Source organism: Tachyglossus aculeatus, chromosome 7 (assembly GCF_015852505.1).
Source record: "Tachyglossus aculeatus isolate mTacAcu1 chromosome 7, mTacAcu1.pri, whole genome shotgun sequence".
In the NCBI taxonomy this organism is placed as follows: domain Eukaryota; kingdom Metazoa; phylum Chordata; class Mammalia; order Monotremata; family Tachyglossidae; genus Tachyglossus; species Tachyglossus aculeatus.
The window spans coordinates 49,178,676-49,201,112 of NC_052072.1; the positions used below are offsets into that span (position 1 = coordinate 49,178,676).

The 22,437-nt window shown below is 42.2% G+C and overlaps 1 protein-coding gene across 15 annotated transcripts in view; it reads left to right on the forward strand.

Moving 5' to 3' along the window:
• Positions 1–22,437, forward strand: part of PCBP3 (poly(rC) binding protein 3) — a 315,198-nt gene that overhangs the window by 164,581 nt on the left and 128,180 nt on the right. For all 15 annotated transcript variants that reach the window (XR_005451832.1, XM_038748846.1, XM_038748847.1 and 12 more), the window contains one exon: positions 901–998. The gene's annotated coding sequence lies outside the window, so the exon portion shown is untranslated. The remainder of the gene's footprint in view (positions 1–900; positions 999–22,437) is intronic.

Genomic DNA, 22,437 nt, shown 5'->3' on the forward strand with positions numbered 1-22,437 from the left:
AGATTGAGTTAATTGGCATCCAAAGTAAAGAAAGAGGAAATGCAGCAAACCGGTTTTTTTCCCCCAACATAAACAGCTCTTTTGACAAACCACACAATAAAATGGCCCAGTTCTTTCTGCCTTTTCCAGAGACAAATTACTCTGGAGAAGGTGGAGGTTGAATTCTTCTTGGGAGGTTGGCTCGTCTAATGAGGTGTGTTCTCATTAGATTCCAGGATATGTTTTTATTTGTGTTCTAGGTATTCCTTAGGAGAAATCCTTAGTGGGGGCCAGCACCGAAAATATCTTCTTTGACCAAGGAATTTGAACTGACATTGAGGTTATCTGCTCTAACCTCGTGTGATTGGCTGGCGTTGCTCCTCCTGGAAATAGCTGAAAATCTAGAAAAGTCCTGAGGAAGAGGGAACTAAAGGGAAAACTCCCCAGCCCATATTGTTTTGGATTCCAGTCATTCTGATTTAAGCCCTCCATTCTTCCTCTTCCAATCTTGCCTGTGGGCGCTCTCCAAAAGATGCCAATAACAGGAAGGGGCGACTTTGTAATGGCGGACCGATTCAGTAATGGGACAGAGCTTTCATTATCCAAATATAATCTCTTCTTTAAGAAAAGCTGTATTGGATTCATTCTAGAGCGTGTGTTCCCCCTTCATATGAAAAGGCTCGGCCGCTGCAGCTTTATGGCCTAGAGGCAACCTGATTAGTTCAGTGGCCCCTTTTCTTTTTTACCCATTGACACGCCATCAACATCAGTATTGGGTGCATCTCATTTCAGGGGATTTGGGAGAAAATGGGTCACATGCACTTTTTCGCCCATCATGTGGTCTTCATCCTGTGGCCAATGAGGATTTTTAGTTATCTCCGCTTTAGAACAAAACATCACTGTAATTTTTTTCCCCCTTAGCATTTTTCATCTTTTCCAAACGGGGAAAGAGTGACCATCTGTCCCAAAACCCGCATCAAACCAAATCATTTCTACCCTGCAAAGCTGCTTTTTTTGAGGTAAGGGGATTTAAAAGACTTTATCGGTGAGACCCCAGGCCTGTAATTAAAAATGTGTTTTGAGATAACTTTTCCTGAGAATAAGGGAGGAATACGTGAGTTATCATGGGAATATAATATGTTCACAATCAAAGAAAAATATGCTGAGATCTTAAAATGGGCACAAAAGTCATTGATTTTTAGATGCAATAAAGAATATTGTGAAGATGGAGATTGTAGCAATAAAGAACAGTTTTTGTTTCTTGAAGGGAAAATAAAATTGAAACCAAAATCAATTTGGTAATTCCATGTGTATTTTACAGGTTAAAACTTACTATTCCTTTCAATTAAACCTGCAAGAAAAGTTTGTAAGGTTTTGCCCTTTAACATATTTTGATAAAATTATATTGCTATGTTTTGAAACCGTGGTTCCAAACGTTAGTATTATGGATACTGATTTTGATTGACATTTTGTTTTGGAAATATTTTTTGGGAATGTTGGATGCACATACCACCTGGAAATGAAATTAGTGATGGGAAATTTTCATAGCAAAGATTAGGATCACACGTGTGTCTTTACAATGCTATAAAATTATTGTAAAATTCAAGCCAAACTAAAACACTGCTGTTATTCATTGATTATTTTAAAATAAAGTCCTAATGTTTGGTGGTACAACCTAACATGACTACTATTCAAACCAAAATTATATAATAAAACTGCATGCAATTTCTAAGTACCTTGTTAGCTTTATAGTGGAATCTAAAATTATAAGTTTAATATCAATTTATTTTCAATTTGTTCAATATCCAGTTACTGTTAAAACAGAGTGTTTTGCATACAAACCTAGCTCCAGTTTAGCTCTCTGAGGAAATGAAATGAGTCAGGCTGAAATTTCAGTGGCTCAAAATGCACTTCAGCCTAAAATATATAGTATTAGGATGAACTAAATTTCTGCTTGGTAGTATATGCCAGATGTAAGAGAAATATTTTTCGCAGTCGAAGACGATAATGTTGCATATTGGGTTGTACAATAATTTACTAATTTCTGAAGAGGAGTCCTTTTGCATTAGGACTTCGACTTTTAGGAATATTGCATCCCAGATGGTAGCCAAATAAGGTGAGTGAAGGCTAATAATTTTAGAAATTAAAATAAATTTAAAATGCGTATTAGTTCTTATCTGAGTTTATGGGAAAATGTGCTGGATTTCTAAAATGAAAATTGCTAAAATAAAAAAGGAGGGTACAATTTTAATGCAACTTATATAGTGATATTAAGCATTCCCTTTGATTTTCATCTCCCTCTGACATTTTTTTTTCATTCTTCTGAATAGGTCTGAATTGGTTTGCTATAATATTTTGATTTCTGTTTTCTAGTAAACAACCCTTAGGGATTGAAATGCATTACCAGTTTTTCAGACTAAATACCAAAATATTAGCTGTCATACAATGATGCGGTTCTATCAATCATATATATTGTGCGCTTACCTTGTGTTTCGAGCACTGTACTAAGAACTGTATAATTCAGATAGGGAAAAAGTGATCAAAGACACTGACTCCCTTTTTGCGATTTGCATATATCTCTTTACGGTATGCTTGTAGAAAAACTCAATCAGATGTGAATTTATGTTTTCTTTTCATCATTTTTTCCAAGTATATATTTGAATCCATGAAAAATGAGTGGCAAAGTATGTCATCCAGAGGCAACCGAAAAAAGTAGCAGTGTTCCTGTAAAGTAAATATATTTCTACACGGGTTAACAAAGGGCAACATTTTTCCTAACGGCTATTGTTCGGAAACCACAAGATTGTCCTCTTATTTAGAATGAAAACTAAACTCCGACTAGGGCTAATTAATTTTCTTTTCACATCTTGAGAGAATGTAGCATCCAAACCTTTTAGGAATAAATAATGCAAAGACAGTGCAGTTATAAACTGTATATTTTTATAGAGTTGGTGGACTTTTTAATGAAGCATAAAGTTTGTATGAATAGTAATACTTAGCATTACATCACCCTTTGAGCCAGAAACTTTTTTTTAAGATTCAGATTATAAACACAAGAGGATTTTTGAAAAATATTATAAAATATGGACAGCTGACCATTAACATATTCTTCTGGTCATTTTTCAGAGACCTCAGGTTTTGTGAAAGGTATTTTTCTCAAAGTCTTGCAGGCAGCAGTTTGTGTATTTATTCTGTTTGGAAATGTTTGATCAACAAAAAGAGCTCTAGTTCAGAAATGCTTTCATGCTTAAATAAGGCGCGTTCCAACTGATACTGTTTTCTGTGTATATATTCATTTCTCATATTGCCTCATGAACCATTGAGACACAAAGGGAGAGAATTACTAAGAGTGGAATGCAATTATTTAATCCCTCCCTCTGTTCTGATCAGATTTCTGTACTGTGGCTTGTTCCATGAAATTTAAGGATTATTTATGATCATTTTTAAGTGTACTGGGGTCAGGGGAAGCCTTCTGTGTATTTAGTATTTTGGGATGCTAGCTGGGCAATTTGAAGTGTTGGTTAGCCCTTGCTCAAAATATCACTATTGAATTATCTTTATTTTGTCTCTCCTGATCCGTCTCTGCTAGAAAAAAGTGGTATTAAAATGCTATTAATGCTTAACCAATGTGTTTTGAATTTAAGTTGTACTCCATTATCATTTTTGGTACTTGGCGTATGCAGTGATACAAAACGGAAGCCTCAACTTGGGATATAGATATTTGACTTCTGGACCAGGGGTCAGTAGCAGGAAGAAAAATGTTAATTTCATTCATTTTCAGCCAGTTTAAGTATGCGCAGAAAGACAGCCCAGTAAGAAAAACATGCTTGAGCTAGAAAATTGCAAATACTTATTTACAAGGCTATTTTATATACATGTGATTCTTCACAAACTGTATTCAAAGGTTCAAAGCGATAAAAAGGAGTAGTGTAATGTGTACTGTGACAGTGCTTGTATTTGGTGAAATTTTATTATAGGATATAGCCATGATAAAATATTCCTTGGCAATTATTATTACTAATGCTAATAGTAAGATTTAGTAACATAAATAGGTGTACTCAAATGAATAGTTCCACCATCCAACAGATGATGCACCATGAACATAAATAAATGGTGGAATTTTGCTCATTTTGGGCAAATTATTTCAGTAGAAAATATTATGAAATTCACTGTTTAATTCGTGGTTTGTATCGGTTCCGCTAGTTTGATGGAGGTGGGAAGGAAAGAAAAGGAAAAATACATGAGTTGATTATAATTAAGGGTGATACTTAGGTGAAGTGAAAACAAATTTAGAGTGACAGTTTTAGAGCCCCTGTCAAGGTCTGAACTGAGCGTGCTCGACACATACACCCTCAGCCCCTGAAGGGCGCATAATGACTTCTAAGGTGGTGCCCTTGCCAGCAAAAGAGAAATAATATATTATATATGTTATATATATTATATATATTATATATATATTAACAATTGGGGAGACTGGTTTTGAAAAGTAGGACCCGTACTGCCTCACAGCTGGCCTTGAAGTTCACAGTATAACTTGTCAGTGTTACTACTGCAGTATTTTGTGGTCTATTTGGTAGTCAGTGACATGTCAGTGTTACTACTGAATTATTTTGTGGCATATTTAGTGGTCAACAACGCCTTAGAATTAAATTGCTTGTCCATCTGAGGTAACTGACTAGAAAGTTGAGTGGACTTAGGAATCTGGAATCCATTTGGAATCTAGGAAGAGGAGAAGGATAAACATAAGGGTAAGTTCACTGTGGGCAGGGAACATGTCGATTGACTCTGTTATAGTGATATATTGAACTCTCCCAAGCGCTTAATACAGTGCTCTGCACACAGTAAGGGCTCAATAAATATCATTGATTGATAGCTCTTCACATAGTAAGAGCTCAGTAAGTACTACTGATGATGATGGATGAGATATGTCTTGCAGTGATCCTTGCCATTAATTTTGTTTGATTGTGAGTTTACTAAAGTAAGATGACCGTGACTAGTATCTGGAGTGGGTGGTAGGGGCAGATGATATGGGCTGCAGAGGAAGGGAAAAAGAGGGATGGGGGAGGTGGAAGGGTGTGAAAGTGGTACTGGGGAGCAAGAATCAATCAATCAATCGTATTGAGTGCTTACTGTGTGCAGAGCACTGTACTAAGCTCTTGGGAAGTACAAGTTGGCAACATATAGAGACGGTCCCTACCCAACAGTGGGCTCACAGTCTAGAAGGGGGAGACAGAGAACAAAACAAAACATATTAACAAAATAAAATAAATATGTACAAATAAAATAAATCGAGTAATAAATACGTACAAACATATATACATATATACAGGTGCTGTGGGGAGGGAAAGGAGGTAAGGGGGGATTCATTCAATCGTATTTATTGAGTGCTTACTGTGTGCAGAGCACTGTACTAAGTGTTTAGGAAGTCCAAGTTGGCAACACATAGAGACGGTCCCTACCCAACAGCGGGCTCACAGTCTAGAAGGGGGAGACAGGGAACCAAACAAAACATATTAACAAAATAAAATAAATAGAATAAATATGTACAAACAAAATAAATAGAGTAATAAATACGTACAAACATATATACATATATACAGGTGCCGTGGGGAGGGGAAGGAGGTAAGGGGGGGGGATTCATTCAATCATATTTATTGAGCGCTTACTGTGTGCAGAGCACTGTACTAAGCGCTTGGGAAGTACAAGTTGACAACATATAGAGACGGTCCCTACCCAACAGTGGACTCACAGTCTAGTAGGGGGAGACAGAGAACAAAACCAAAAATATTAACAAAATAAAATAAATATGTACAAATAAAATAGAGTAATAAATACACACATATATATATACATATATACAGGTGCTGTGGGGAGGGGAAGGAGGTAAGTGGAGGGATTCATTCAATCGTATTTATTGAGCACCCACTGTGTGCAGAGCACTGCACCAAGCGCACCCGACTCCTCCCCCTTTCCCAGTGAGTCTTGGGGAGTGGGTGAAGATGAGCCTCCCTCTAGAGAGAGCAGCAGGGGAGACCATGTCATCTAGGAAGAGACCAGTGATGGAGATGAGCAGTGTCTGTTATATACATGTGCTGTACTCTCCGAAGCACTTAGTACAGTGCTCTGCACATAATAAACACTCAGTAAATAAGATTGATTGATTGATAAGCCCTCAGACGATTGGTGAAACAGAGGATGCATCATCGCAATCGACATTAACTTAATCACTTTAATCATACTTTAGTCTTGGAAATCAATCAATCAGTCATATTTATTGAGCGCTTACTGTGTGCAGAGCACTGTACTAAGCGCTTGGGAAGTGCAAGTTGGCAACGTATAGAGACGGTCCCTACCCAACAGTGGGCTCACAGTCTAGAAAGAAGTCAGGTGAAATCAACAAATAGAAATCAAAGTTGTAGAATTTTGAAGTTAATTTGCCTTTAATCAACTTTTTTAAAGTAACTTCGTATATACAGATTACAGATATTAGTAAGTTCAGCAAACACGTTTTAATAGGAAAATTATGACATTCATTCGTTCGATTGTTTTTACTGAGCACTTACTGTGTGCAGAGCACTGTACTAAGCGCTTGGGAAGTACAAGTTGACAACATATAAGGATGGTCTCTACCCATCAACGGGCTCACAGTCTAATGACATAATTTTTCCTTATAGTTGGGTTCATTTTAATTGACGGTAAAAGTCATAAAACAAAAGTAACTCATTCCTTAAATTCTTATAACTTATCTTTAGTATAGGGTAGCAGGACACATTGATTTTAATGTGTGGAAGTGTAAAGGCCATGTGAACAGGAAATGAGGCTTTTGTTTCTGTTGTACTTGCGAGGTTCTTAGTTCAATACATTTCATTGAGTAGGGGCTCGTAGTTACCATTGCAACTAATGCCAAAATGATGAAATGCTCATACATAATATTTCATAATCATTTCAGCCGTTTCATGAATACATTCAATCGATTTATTAAATAAATTTCACTTTTAATAATAATGATAACAATAATGAGTATGGCTTTTGTTAAGCGCTTACTACGTGCCAGGTGCTGTATTAAGCACTGACAAGTGTCAGAGTGGGATTTGAACCCACACCTCCATTTGGAGGCCAGAAGCCCCAACTAGGGGAAATGAAAACTTTAGTTTGGCACCTTAGATCACTCATCTATCTTGAAACGATATCAAATATCAGGTGAAGTTATGAGGTTACCCATTGTACTGACTTGCATATATATACACAAACATTTTTTAGCATCCCTAAATAGACCTATGACTGTTCTTACCAGAAAGCATTAAAATATTGATCTATTCAAATTCCCATATTAGGTAAAAAGTCTTAGAAGCTCAGATTATTAAAGCCATATTTCCTCTTTTCAAAGGAATTTGTGATTCAAGATATTTCTGATTTTGTCTACCTTTGTAACCTGTGATTCTTACATGGTTTTTTTTAAATCCTTGAACATTTAAAAATTCAAAAAGGCTGTTATCAGTCTAGAAGTTTTTGAATGCAAGCAATTCATAAACATTTAAAATTATTAAAAGGGCCTCATAATACCTTCAGGAACCCAGTTACATGTCCTGAATTCCATTGTGGTTTGTGGTCATTCACAGCAATATAGGCCATTCCATTGAACCGAGAATTGTGGCACTAAAATAGGCAGGGATCATGTTTACCACTTCTATTGGATTGTACTCCACCCACGCTTAATATAGTTCTCTGAACACAGTAAGTGCTCAATAAATGCCATTGATTGGGTGATGGGTGAGATAAACCACAGAAAAATTAGAGCAACCCTCTCGTATCCTCAGTGCACATACTGTATATAATAATGATAATAATAATAATGTTGGTATTTGTTAAGCGCTTACTATGTGCCAAGCACTGTTCTAATCGCTGGGGTAGATACCAGGTAATCAGGTTGTCCCACGTGGGGCTCACAGGCTTAATCCCCATTTTACAGATGGGGGAACTGAGGCCCAGAGAAGTTAAGTGCCTTGCCCAAAGTCACACAGCTGACAAGTGGCAGAGCCGGGATTTGAACCCCTGACCTCTGACTCCAAAGCCCGTGCTCTTTCCACTGAGCCATGCTGCTTCCCTTGTAATAAGTAATGATGTTACTTATTGAGTGCTTAGTGTGTGCCAAGCACTGTTCTAAACACAGGGGTAGATACAAGTCAGTCAGTTTGGACACAGTCCCTTTCCCACATGGGGCTCACACTCTTAATCCCTATTTTACAGATGAGGAAACTGAGGCCCAGTGAAATGATCTGCGCAAGGTCACACAGCAGACATATGGCAGAGCTGGGATTAGAACCCAGGTCCTTTTGGCTCCCAGGCCCGTCCTCATCCATTAAGCCATACTGCTACTTCTGTGATACCAGGAGGAAGAAGACCTGAGTCTGCAAACTGTCAATTGGTAGCAGCTTTATTTAAATCTGTGGTGACCCTCACCTGAGAGAGCATCATGAATAATTATTTCAAAATGTTTGACATTTGATAGTGAAATGGGAAGTGTGGCTAGAGCACTCTGGTTCCTGTGAGACCAAAGATAAAATAATATCTTTCATAAAGAGAATTATATATCTCATTCAAAGAGCTTGGGCCTGGGAGTTAGAGGACCTGTGTTCTAATTCCATATCTGCCACTTGCCCGCTGTGTGACCTTGGGCAACTCATTTAACTTCTCTTTGCCTTTGTTTCCTCATCTTTGAAAGTAGGGGTGACATATCTGTTCTCCTTCATACTTGTGGACTGTAAACTCCATATGGGACAGGGACAGGGTCAGAGCTCATTATCTTGTATCTACTTCAGTGCTTTGCACATACCAAGTGCTTAATAAATCTCACTGTTATCGTTATCATCACTATTCTTGTTATTGCTATTATTATTATTATTATTTTGTTCATGGCTTACAAGCTGAACCTGTGAGAAAAGTCAAAACTAAGGAAATGAAAACAGTCATGGTGCCAAGACTAAATATCACGGGAAGGAGTATCGATAAACTATCCAAGATAGTATTTCAAATGTTGGGTGTGACTAGTTATATTCGCAGGCCTGCATGATTCCTGGATCCCTAAAGCATAAGTCAATAATGGGAGTAGCTCACCAATAATTCATATAGTTATTCTGATTAGACCTCTCAGAGCCAAAGGAGAGCAGATGCCATAGGTTCTAGTCTCATCTCTACTAGAGACGTTGTTTAGCCCATGTTCCTCCACTTCTCCCAAACCACCACCATTGCCACAGAAAACCATAAGCCCTGCCATTAGTAAATCATTCATTCATTCATTCATTCAGTTGTATTTATTGAGCACTTACCATGTATAGAGCACTGTGCTGGGCGCTTGGAAAGTACAATTCGGCCGCAGTTAGAGACAATCCCTACCCAACAATGGGCTCACAGTCTAGAAGGGGGGAGACAGACAACGAAACAAAACAAGTAGAGAGGCATAAATAACATCAAAATAGATATATAGAATTATAGATCTATACGCATCATTAATAAATTAAATATAATAATAAATATGTATAAATATGTACAAGTGCTATGGGGTGGGGAAGGGGTTAGAGCAGAGGGAGGGAGTAGGGGTGTTGGGGAGGGGAGGATTAGCAGAGGGAAAGCAAAATATATTCAGAATCAATCAATCAATCGTATTTATTGAGCGCTTACTATGTGCAGAGCACTGTACTAAGCGCTTGGGAAGTACAAATTGGCAACACATAGAGACAGTCCCTACCCAACAGTGGGCTCACAGTCTAAAAGACCTGGGTTCTAATACTGGTTCTGCCACTTTCCTGTTGTGTGACCTTGGGCAAGTCGCTTTACTTCTTTGTGCCTCAGTTTCCTCAACCCTAAAATGGGGATTCAATTCCTATTCTCCCTCCCTCTTAAACTGTGAACTCCATGTGAATAAGGACTGTATCTGATCTGATCATATTAACCCCAGCGCTTAGTACAGTGCTTTGCAAACAGTAAGCACTAAGTAAATATGATTGAATGAATAATCATTATTATTCCATCCAACCTAGCATTCTGTCTCCAAAAGGGACAACAGGTTCTGCTAAACATTATGACCCTGTTCAGCCTTTCTGGTGGCTCATACATTTTTATGGGCATATAGAGATTGTCGAGTGCACTTGAAGAAGCAATTTGATAAGTAATCATTTTCTATATCATCAGAATGTCAAGTTTCTTTTGTGGAATCACCTCATTTCCAGGGAACTTGGAGGGAGGGTTTTATATGTTAAGGGAAGTGACTGATCAACAGCCCAAGCACTTAGTACAGTGCTGTTCACACAGTGAGTGCTCAGTAAATTCCAGTGATTGATGTCTTCCTTGAAAAGACCCTAGTTCCTCTTATCCATCTCTATGCAGATGATTCCCACCTCTCCAACTCCAGTCCTCATCCTTCTCTTTTTCCGCAGTCTAGTATTTCCTCCTTTCTTCAGGACCTGTCTACTTGGATATCCCTCAACTCCTCAAACTTATCATGTTTACAACAGAACTCCTTATCTTCCCACCTCCCCCTGTCCTCCCCCTGATTTTCCTGTCACAGTAGATAGTACCACCACCCTCCCTTGTCTCATAAACCCACAACCTCGGCATTTTCCTCGACTCATCGCGCTCATTCAACTCATGTATTCAGTCCGTCCCCAAATCCTGCAGGTTTTGCCTTCACAACTTCGCTAAAATGCACCCTTTCCTCCCCATCCAAACTGCTACCGTGTTGATCCAAGGACTTATCCTATCCCACCTTGATTACTGTGTCAGCCTCTTTCCTGACTTCCCTCCCTACTGTCTCTTCCCACTCTAGTCCATACTTCACTCTGCTGCCCAGGTTGTTTTTCTGTGAAAACATTCAGGCCATGTTTCCCCATTCCTCAAGAAATTCCACTGGTATTTCCACCCCCACATCAAGCAGAAACTCCTCACCATTGACTTTAAAACAGTCAATCACCTTGCCCCCTCCTACCACACCTTGCTATGCTCCTAGTGAAACCCAGCCCTTACACTTCGCTCCTCTAATGTTAACCTTTTCACGATACCATGATCTCATCTGTCTCGCTGCTTACCTCTTGCCTACATCCTGCCTCTAGTCTGGAACGCCTTCCCTCATATCCAACAGACAATTACTCTCCCTAACATTCAAAGCCTTATGAGAGGCACATCCCCTCCAAGAACCTTCCCTGACTAAGCCCCCCTTTCCACTTCCCCCCGTTCCTTTCTGCATCACCCTAATTTGCTGCCTTTAGTCACCCCTTCTCCCAGCCCCACAGCACCTATATGCATATCTGCAATTTATTTATTTATTTATTTATTTATTTATATTAATGTCTGTCTCCCCCTCTAGACTGTAAGCTTGTTTTGGCAGTTAATGTGTCTGTTTATTGTTATATTGCATTCTCCCAAGTACTTAGTACAGTACTCTGCACATATTAAGTGCTCAATAAATACAATTGACTGACTTCGCTCCATTAACAACAACTTATTCACTCTACCCCGATCTCAATCAATCAATCAATCAATCGTATTTATTGAGCGCTTACTATGTGCAGAGCACTGTACTAAGCGCTTGGGAAGTACAAATTGGCATCACATAGAGACAGTCCCTACCCAACAGTGGGCTCACAGTCTAAAAGGGGGAGACAGAGAACAGAACCAAACATACCAACAAAATAAAATAAGTAGGATAGAAATGTACAAGTAAAATAAATAAATAAATAGATAAATAGAGTAATAAATATGTACAACCATATATACATATATACAGGTGCTGTGGGGAAGGGAAGGAGGTAAGACGGGAGGATGGAGGGGGGACGAGGGGGAGAGGAAAGAAGGGGCTCAGTCTGGGAAGGCCTCCTGGAGGAGGTGAGCTCTCAGCAGGGCCTTGAAGGGAGGAAGAGAGCTAGCTTGGCGGATGGGCAGAGGGAGGGCATTCCAGGCCCGGGGGATGACGTGGGCCGGGGGTCGATGGCGGGACAGGCGAGAGCGAGATACAGTGAGGAGATTAGTGGTGGAGGAGCGGAGGGTGCGGGCTGGGCAGTAGAAGGAGAGAAGGGAGGTGAGGTAGGAGGGGGCGAGGTGATGGAGAGCCTTGAAGCCCAGGGTGAGGAGTTTCTGCTTGATGCGCAGATTGATCGGTAGCCATTGGAGGTTTTTGAGGAGGGGAGTGATATGTCCAGAGCGTTTCTGGACAAAGATAATCCGGGCAGCAGCATGAAGTATGGATTGAAGTGGAGAGAGACGCGAGGATGGGAGATCAGAGAGAAGGCTAGTGCAGTAGTCCAGACGGGATAGGATGAGAGCTTGAATTAGCAGGGTAGCGGTTTGGATGGAGAGGAAAGGGCGGATCTTGGCAATGTTGCGGAGCTGAGACCGGCAGGTTTTGGTGACGGCTTGGATGTGAGGGGTGAATGAGAGAGCGGAGTCGAGGATGACACCAAGGTTGCGGGCTTGTGAGACGGGAAGGATGGTAGTGCCGTCAACAGAGATGGGAAAGTCAGGGAGAGGACAAGGTTTGGGAGGGAAGACAAGGAGCTCAGTCTTCGACATGTTGAGCTTTAGGTGGCGGGCGGACATCCAGATGGAGATGTCCTGAAGGCAGGAGGAGATGCGAGCCTGGAGGGAGGGGGAGAGAGCAGGGGCAGAGATGTAGATCTGGGTGTCATCAGCGTAGAGATGATAGTTGAAGCCGTGGGAGCGAATGAGGTCACCAAGGGAGTGAGTGTAGATTGAGAACAGAAGGGGACCAAGCACTGAACCTTGGGGAACCCCCACAGTAAGAGGATGGGAGGGGGAGGAGGAGCCTGCAAAAGAGACTGAGAAAGAACGACCGGAGAGATAAGAGGAGAACCAGGAGAGGACGGAGTCTGTGAAGCCAAGGTCAGATAACGTGTTGAGGAGAAGGGGGTGGTCCACAGTGTCAAAGGCAGCTGAGAGGTCGAGGAGGATTAGGACAGAGTATGAGCCGTTGGATTTGGCAAGCAGGAGGTCATTGGTGACCTTTGAGAGCGCAGTTTCCGTGGAATGAAGGGGACGGAAGCCAGACTGGAGGGGGTCGAGGAGAGAGTTGTTGTTGAGGAATTCTAGGCAGCGCGTGTAGACAACTCGTTCAAGGAGTTTGGAAAGGAATGGTAGGAGGGATATGGGACGATAACTAGAAGGTGAGGTGGGGTCAAGAGAGGGTTTTTTTAGGATGGGAGAGACATGGGCATGTTTGAAGGCAGAGGGGAAGGAACCAGTGGAGAGTGAGCGGTTGAAGATGGAGGTTAAGGAGGGGAGAAGGGATGGAGCGAGAGATTTCATAAGATGAGAGGGAATGGGGTCAGAAGCACAGGTGGCCGGAGTAGCACTTGAGAGGAGGGAGGAGAGTTCCTCTGAGGATACCGCTGGGAAGGATGGGAGAGTAGCAGAGTGCCGACCCCTCACCTACGTCTTGCCTTTGGACTGGAACTTCCTCCCCCTTTCTCCATCACTCTCGCTCCCTTCAAAGACTTACCAAAATCACATCTCCTCAATGAGGCCTTCTCTGAATAAGCCCTCATTTCCTCTAATGCGTCGTCCTTTCATTTTGATGTGTACCCTTTATTCATCTCACTGTCAACATTTATGTACGTATCTGTAATTTACTGTAATGTCTGTCTCCCCCTCTAGATTGTGAGCTCCTTGTGGGCAGGGAATATAAATCTGTTACGTTGTAGTCCATTGTACTCCCAGGCATAGGCCTGGGAATCAGAGGACCTGGGTTCTAATCTTGGCTCTGGCAGTTGCCTGCTGTGTGACCTTGGACTTTTTTTATTTTGTTAGTATGTTTGGTTTTGTTCTCTGTCTCCCCCTTTTAGACTGTGAGCCCACTGTTGGGTAAGAACTGTCGCTATATGTTGCCAATTTGTACTTCCCAAGCGCTTAGTACAGTGCTCTGCACATAGTAAGCACTCAATAAATACGATTGATGATGATGATGATGACTTCTGTGCCTCAGTTTCCTCAACTATATAATGGGGGTGAAATACCTGTCTCCCTCCTATTTAGAATTATGAATCCCACGTGGGACAGGGACTGTGTCCAACCTGACCAATTTATATCTACCCCAGCACTTAGAACAGTTCTTGACACATAGTAAGTACTTAATACCATAATAATAATAACTATAATAATGCTCTCCCTAGCACTTAGTACAGCACACAGCAAGCACTCAATAAATGCAACTGATCGATTGATTAATAGATTTTTTTTTGGTTGATCCTTACCCAAAAGCCAAGTAGCTGTTTAATTTTCCTACCTACCTGTAATAGAGGAGATTATAGTATGGTATAGTATTATACTATGTTAGATTATAGTGTAGTTGAGGAGATTGAATCACTTAAATCACTTTTCCTCTCCCCCTCCCCATCCCCTCCACCCTACCTCCTTCCCCTCCCCACAGCACCTGTATACATGTTTGTACAGATTTATTACTCTATTTATTACTATTCTATTTATTTTGTTAATGATGTGCATCTAGCTTCATTTCTATTTATTCTGATGACTTGACACATGTCCGCATGTTTTGTTTTGTTGTCTGTCTCCCCCTTCTAGACTGTGAGCCTGTTGTTGGGTAGGGACCATCTCTATCTATTGCCAACCTGTACTTCCCAAGCGCTTAGTCCAGTGCTCTGCACACAGTAAGTGCTCAGTAAATACGATTGAATGAATGAATGAATGGAGCAGGAGCCCCAAGCTAATGTTGAGGTTCACCAGCCATGTCCCACAACATGAATAACCACATAGTAGCCAGTAACTGCATTCAGAAGTGGATATGAGCAAGTTTATTCTAAAGATCCGAATCCTAACCCTTGGCCCTACTGTCTCTTCCACGTCTCCTCGTGGCCCTCAGAGCTCCCAAAGTGACATGGAGGAACTGGCTGTTTTAAGTCAGAAGGAAAAGCTGCTGACCTCAGTGGCCTCTCCCCATCTTCCCAAAGAGTCATAACTTCAGGAGCTAGAAAGAGGAATGATAAAGTAGCCCAAGGTATCAGGGAAAGTACGTACCTCCTTCTACCATTACTCAGCTGCTGGCAAGAATACTTGTGAGGGAAGAACCCACGCCACCGCCCCCACCCCCCTGCTCCTTCCCTCCTCCCTCCTGCCCTCTCTCCTTCTCTCTCTGTCCCTCCCTCTCTCCCTCCCCAAATTTCTCCCTACAGGAATAGCTCTTGGCACCTTGTTAATTCATGTGCCTTGCCAAGACACATTTCCACCCAAAATGCCGCCAGAGGTGGCAACCCCTTTGGAGCATTTGGTATTCAAGAGGCTTGTTTGAAAGCCCTGGGCTGTTCTTGAGAAAGATAAAGGAAAATAGGCAAAGCTGTTTTATTATTAGACTCGTATTCTTCCTTGTCCCTTTCATCAGTTTTGCTTTCCTCTCCCACTTGCCAGTCCCTCCACAGAATATTCATCCTTTTCTCTAGCATATTTTCTCTTGCATATTTTGGATAATCAAAACCCCCAAGCTGTTACAGAAATCCACGGAACAGCATGTGGTTTTTCAGCTATTCCAGGATTCTTCTGAAGCAATCAATCGGTCATATTTATTGTGTGCTTACTGGGTGGAGATCACTATATACTAAGCGCTTAGGAGAGGACATTATAACACATTTGATACACACGTTCCCTGCACACAATGAGCCCTAGGGAGTGAAGAAAGACATTACTATAAATAAATAAGAACTAGATATAACCCCTTAAGCACTTCCCTCAGCCCCAAAACACTTATGTACATATCCTTATACTCTCCCATTTCCCCTATTTTTAATTTAATTTCTTATCTGCCTCCCTCTCTCGTCTGGGAGCTCCTTATGGTCAGGGAATGTGTCTACCTAATCTACTGTATTGTACTCACCCAAGAGCTTAGTACAGTGCTTGACAACTGTTGGTTGATTCATTCTTTATAAGGTCTCAGATGGTGCTATTGGCACCACAGTGCTTGAAAGGTCACCTCGGTTCTGTGTTGTACAAGGTCAAAGAGGTGGGGCTAGAAGAATACATGTTCCTCTCCCTTAGGCTTTCTGCTGCAGCCAACACTGAATGAATGAGGAGGAATAAAATTATTTCTTGGTTTCCCTTGGGATCATGCTCATCATCCTCCTTCCTTGGGCGGAACTCAGGAACTCAGGAAGTCAGTGACCGTGAGGCATTCCTGCCCACAGTCAATTGGGTAAGGGGACCCTGAGTTAACCTTAATAATAATAATTGTGGTATTTGTTAAGTGCTTACTATGTGCTAAGCCCTGGGGTGGATATAAGGAAATCAGGGTGGATACAGTCCTTGTCCCAGGTGGGGCTCACAGTCTCAGTTCCCATTTTACAGGTGAGGTAACTGAGGTACGGAGAAGAAAAATGATTTGCCCAAGGTCATCCAGCAGACAAGTGGCAGAGCTGGGATTAGAGCCCATGACCTTCTGACTCCCGGGCCCAGACTCTATCCACTATGCCATGCCTTGTTGCTTGTGCTGTAGCAAAACTGATTTGTGTGGCTGAGAGTCCAATGTGGTGGTATTTAATCATTTACTATGTACCAAAACACTTTACTAAGTGCTGGGGGAGATACAAGATAATCAGGTTGGACACACTCTCTGTCCCACATGGGACTCACAGCCTAAGTAGAAGGGCAAACAGGGTGTGGCAGATAAAGAAGACAAGGCTTATTTTCCCCTAATCTCCTATATTGACCTTCTTTCCTAAGCACACATCTTTTGGTGCTCTCTGCCAGCTTTTATCATATTAGTTCTTGCCATTCCTCCTCTGTCGTCACCCATGCCCACTTCTTGGCTCCTTGCAATTACTCTCCCATCTGCTTCTGCTTATTCTGAGACCCTCTTTCCATATTCTGCATGTTTCACTCGGGACTCCTTACGAGTGCACAATTCCCAGAGAGCCTTCTTTCTTAGTTCCCTCTTTCCTTCGCTTAACTCACACTCTCCCCTCCCTCCCTCCAGTATTACCGCACCAGTTGCTAAAGTAGCCACCTTTGAGACCATATAATGGAGAGATAAATATCACTTTTACTTTTTGAGATAGTTTAAATCCTGTGTGTACGATTTTACCATCACAGCATAATTAATCTAACTTTTTTTAGTTGAGAGAGAGAAATTCAGAGTGAATAATTTAGAATGGAAGAGTTACAGTTGAGATTTCTCTGTAGTTAGTGTATCTCTTTGCGTGTGCCCACACCTTTCTTTGATGGTGGTTGGCACTATATGGCTCTTTTTTTTTGAAAAGGTAATTATTAAGTGCTTACTATGTGCCAAGCATGATGCCAGGAGCTGGTATAGATACAAGGTAACCAAGTTAGTCACAGTCTCTATCCCACATGGGGCTTATAGTCTAAGGAGGGAGAACAGAGGAGCAGTGTGGCGCAGTGGAAAGAGCATGGGCCTGGGGAGTTAGAGGACCTGGGTTCTAATTCTGCTGTGCCACTTCCCTGCTGTGGGATCTTGGGCAAGCCACTTAGCTCCTTTCTGCCTCCATTTTCTGTAAATAGGAATTCAATACCTGTTCTCTTTCTTACTTAGACTGTGTCTAATCTGATTAATTTATATCTACCCCAGTGCTTAAAACAGTGTGTGACACATAGTAAGTGCTTAACAAATAATGACAATAATAACCACAGGTACTAAATCCCCATTTTACTGATGAGGAAACTGAGGGGCGACAAAATTAAGTGACTTGGCCAAGGTCACAGAACAAGCAAGTGGCAGCACCAAGATTAGAACCTAGGTCCTCTGACTCCAGACCCATACTCTTTCCACTAGGGCAGGATGCTTCCAGATACCTTGCTGCAAAACAACCTGTGAATCCATCATTCTCTTTGCCCCGAGGGACTTAGTGAAGAACTAACATCCCTAAAAGAAAATGAAGTGAGGCCGCAAGATTGCTTTAGGGGCTGGATGAGCGGATTAGAGAGACAGACGAGATCAGTAGATTGAGGGAAATGGAAGGAGATTATGTGGATGACATTGCCTTTGGGATTAAAAGAAGACCAGGGGAATAGGCTCCAGATGGTTGAAAGAGCACGGAAATTCCAGATGGAATGGTAGCCCTCACCCACATTGTACAGAATTAATAGCTGAGAGGAGGAATCGGGGGCAACCTGCCTCCAGATTGCTCAGCTTGGCTTTTTATCCTCCACTGCAGCTGATGGGGAGGTACTGCTGAGGGCTGATGTGCAGTGAGTTTGGTGAATTTTATCATATTCTAGTTTAAAATTGAGCTCTCTGGGACAGCCTCTGCTCAGCACAGTTATACCATCGTGCTGATGAAGTGGGTCTCCTGCAGCATCCTGAGATATCCTTTTTGTTATCGACAAGTAGGGTACAAAACATGTTAACCGGTATAATTCACCCACAGGGTTCATGTACCCAAGGTGGTGACGCAGATAGGAAAAATGACTCGGAGACATGAGTTCAGATAGAGCAGTAAAGAAGGAAAGTGGCTACCTGCCCGTTCACCTCCCGGGAGAGATAGAGTGACAAGCAGCCCCAATCCCAGCCGCTTCTTCCTCTTTTATTGGGTTTCAAATCGGAGCTACACAACGGATTCCCAAGTAATGCCACCCGTGAGGCCTTAGCATTCCTAAATCCTAAGTTAAAGTACAACTGTTTGTTTGTCGTGGTTTGGTTAGTGTTAAAATCCCTGTTTACAAGATGTTATCAGGAGATAATGGTCAACACAGGATGGGGACATTCCAGACAGAGAGAAGCCACTTTGGTTAATGTTACTTTACAAACACTGGAGTGCTTTCGGTTTGCACAAAATAAAGGGTTACTGTTGGTATGCACAAGATGGAGTCAGTCATGCCAAGTTCGGTGGCGGACAACACTTTCTACTGATCCAGTGTCTGCCAGTTGCCTAGCAATCCCCACCAGTATCGCATCATGGACATAGCCATCCACCCACTTAACAAGGCATGATTTCGGCTTACTTTCACCCTTGGTGTCCGTGTTCCTTGTATGTGTTGGGGGGATCTTTTTATGCATGTGGATATTTTTTGTGGAACAGTATGAGATATGATTTTGAGGATGAGTGTGCAGAGGAAAGTCCTCTTTAGGTGGATGTGCCTATGTGTGTATGTGGTCAGGGGTATGCTAAGAAGCAGGGGATTGTCCCCCATGCCCCCATTCCAACAGCTCCAGCTGTGCCCCTGCTTCCAGTGGAAAACGTAAGCAGCAAGGCTAAAACCTCTCGCTGCCTCCCCTGATCTCGGTACGGTCCCGGTGAGATCCTGCGCTCACTCATCTGCCTGTCAGAACAGGGAAAACTCCCTTCATAGCCACTTCCCAACACATCCCAGTCTCCCCTCATCAATTCCTATTTGCCTTTGCTTCCAGGAGGTGTGCACCATGTAGTGAGAAGGCATCAGGGCCAGGCCTTGGGGAAGTGCAGAGGTAAAAGCAAGCAGGAGGTCTGAACTCTGGCTCCTGGGCAACAGCAGAGAGCAGGACTTGTGGGGAGGGAGGATTCCCGGTCACCCGGGAATCAGGGAGCCAGGCCAAAGAGGCTGAGGAGGTAGGTTGGATAAGGGACAGAGGAGGCCTAGGACAGAGAAGCCGCATGGCTGAATAAAAAGAACACTAGACTGGGAGTCAGAGGACGTGGGTTCTAACCCCGGCTCTGCCAGTTTTTGCTTGTTTTTATAGTATTTAGTAAGTACTTACTCTGTGCCAGGCACTGTGCTAAGCATTGTGGTAGATACAAATTTATCAGCTTAGACACAGTCCCTCTCCACATGGGGCTCACAGTCTTAATCCGTATTTTGCAGATGAGGTGACTGAGACACAGAGAAGTGAAGTGACTTGCTCAAGGTCACACAGCGGGCTAATGCCAGAGCTGGGTGTAGAAGCCAGTTCCTCTGGCTCCCAGGCTGTGCTCTCTCTGCTAGGCTACGCGGCTTCTCACAGCCAGTTGCCTGCCGTGTGGCCTTTCACTTAGCTTCTCTGTGCTTCAGTTTCCTCATCTATACATTGGCAATTCAATGCCTGTTCTCCCTTCTGTTTAGACTGTGAGCCGCATGTGGGACAGGGCCGGTGTCTGACCTGATTAACTTGTATCTACCCCAGCACTTAGAATCGTGCTTGAACTTAATAAGAGCTTAATAAATACTACCATCATAAGAACAGTAAGTTCCAATCAGGAGGCGGAAGAGTTAGGTCAAACCACTGGGCTTGCTTTCCCTCACAGTGAGACCAGTATATATGTCTATATATACCAGTATATATACAGTATATATATATATATATGTCTATATATACCAGTATATATACAGTATACCTGCATATATGTATATATGGTTGTACATATTTATTACTCTATTTATTTATTTATTTATTTTACTTGTACATATCTATCCTATTTATTTTATTTTGTTGGTATGTTTGGTTTTGTTCTCTGTCTCCCCCTTTTAGACTGTGAGCCCACTGTTGGGTAGGGACTGTCTCTATGTGTTGCCAATTTGTACTTCCCAAGCGCTTAGTACGGTGCTCTGCACATAGTAAGCGCTCAATAAATACGATTGATGATGATGATGATGATGACCAGGGTGGCAGCGGCAGCCCTGAAGGATGGGCATGATCCAGCAGGGAACCCTCCTGAGGGAGACCATCCTCCCTTCACTGCAGCAAGCTCTTTACATGCATGTGCAAACCAACATGGGAAGACAGGAACTGGATCCAGGAGGAGAAATGGAAAAGAAAATACACAGAACAGTTCTTTGATCTGGACATTTGTTTGAGATTTTAGAGTTCAGTAAATAAGGAAGTAGAATAAGAAATATATTCATCTAAGAAATACAGAGATTAATGCAGAATTCAGCCTTGAAATGCCATTTTAAGCTTTGGATTTTTGTCTTAATTGTTTTTCTGTTGCAGTTGAGTCGATCAATAACATTTTAAGGTGCTGATTTATCTCTTGGGGAGATGTTTACTTAAAATTCCCCACTCATTATCACTCTTTTTTCCCCAAAGACTGCTGCTGCTGCTGCTGCTGCTGTGAATTTTTGGAAGGACTGTGTTTTATAGTTTGTATAAGTCTCTTGAAGTTTGACTTTAAGGACATTTTGACTCTTCATTCAGTCAGTCAGTGGTATTTATGGAGCGCTCACCGTGTGTAGAGGATTGTACTAAGCTCTTGGGAGAGTAAAATGCAGTGGAATTGGTAGACACCTTACCTGCTTATAAGGAGCTTGCCGTCTAGATGGGGAGGCAGTCATTAAAATACATTATGGATGTGTACATATATACTGTGGGGCTGAGGGCGGGGTGAATATCAAGTGCTTAAAGGGTACAGATCCAAAGGCGTAGGAAACTCTTGTTTCCTCTTGCTTAACCTTCCTCTCTGTGATTGCTCAGCTTTATCTATAGTCGTTTATTCTCTTGCCAAAGCAGTTTACATCTGCTTTTGTAAATCATTCTGGCGGTCCTGTGCCATACTTGCAGCCCCTAATCTCCAGCTTCTAACTGAGCTGTGGGACCCCTTTTATAGAAGGAGCCTGCTAGGGGGTGTCTCCGATATATGTCACGTCAGTGGGAGAGCAACTCTCTCTCTGAAAGAGGGACGGGAAAAGGGAGAGAGGTGGGGGTAGAGAGGGAGAAATAGAGAGTACACATGTCACAGATGACTACCAGGGAGCAAAATTCATCTAGAGCAAGAGTTCTTCAGAGAGTTTATGAAGTGTCATTCTCTCCACCCCACCCCAACCCACACACACCCCAACAACTCTTAATTTATAATCTATAATATTAACATGTTCTCTTTTTTTCTTAGAGAAGATCTAATGAAATTAGGGACAGGCCTAGCTCTGTTACTTGTAGATATGTACGTTCTTACCCAGTACTTCACTTGAGTAATATTTAATTAAAGCTGATCTTATCTGCAATACTCAATGCATAAATAATATTTGCACAATGTACTGTGTGGAGTGAGGGCCTGTATCTGCGTCTGAGTGGGTGTGAGGAGGGTGCCTTTTTTGACGGCGGCAGTTGGGAGTGTCTGAGGAAGTGTGTGTGTCGGAGGGTATGAGAATGTCACTTTGGGGGAGGAGGAATACATAAGACTGAGTGAGGGGCAGAGTGCATATGGCTACAGCTGCTCCAAGGTGAGCGGGAGGAATTGTGAAGGCCAGTAAACCAGCTCCCCTTTGTCCTGGAGAGTTAGCCCATCTGGTCAGGAGAAAAGGGGAAGACTGAAAATCGACCCCTTCAGAGAGAAATGTACTAAAGCCACACTTGTGTGGTAGCCCACTGGGTTGAAATGGCCTCCATTGACTGTAAACTTTTTGAAAGCAGGGATCACGCCTGCCAACCCTATTGTGTTGTACTCTCCCAAGCATTTAGTACAGTGCTATCCACACAGTATATGTTCGATATAAACCACTGATAGATTGATAAGCTGAGCTATATCCAGTGAAGTGAGTTGT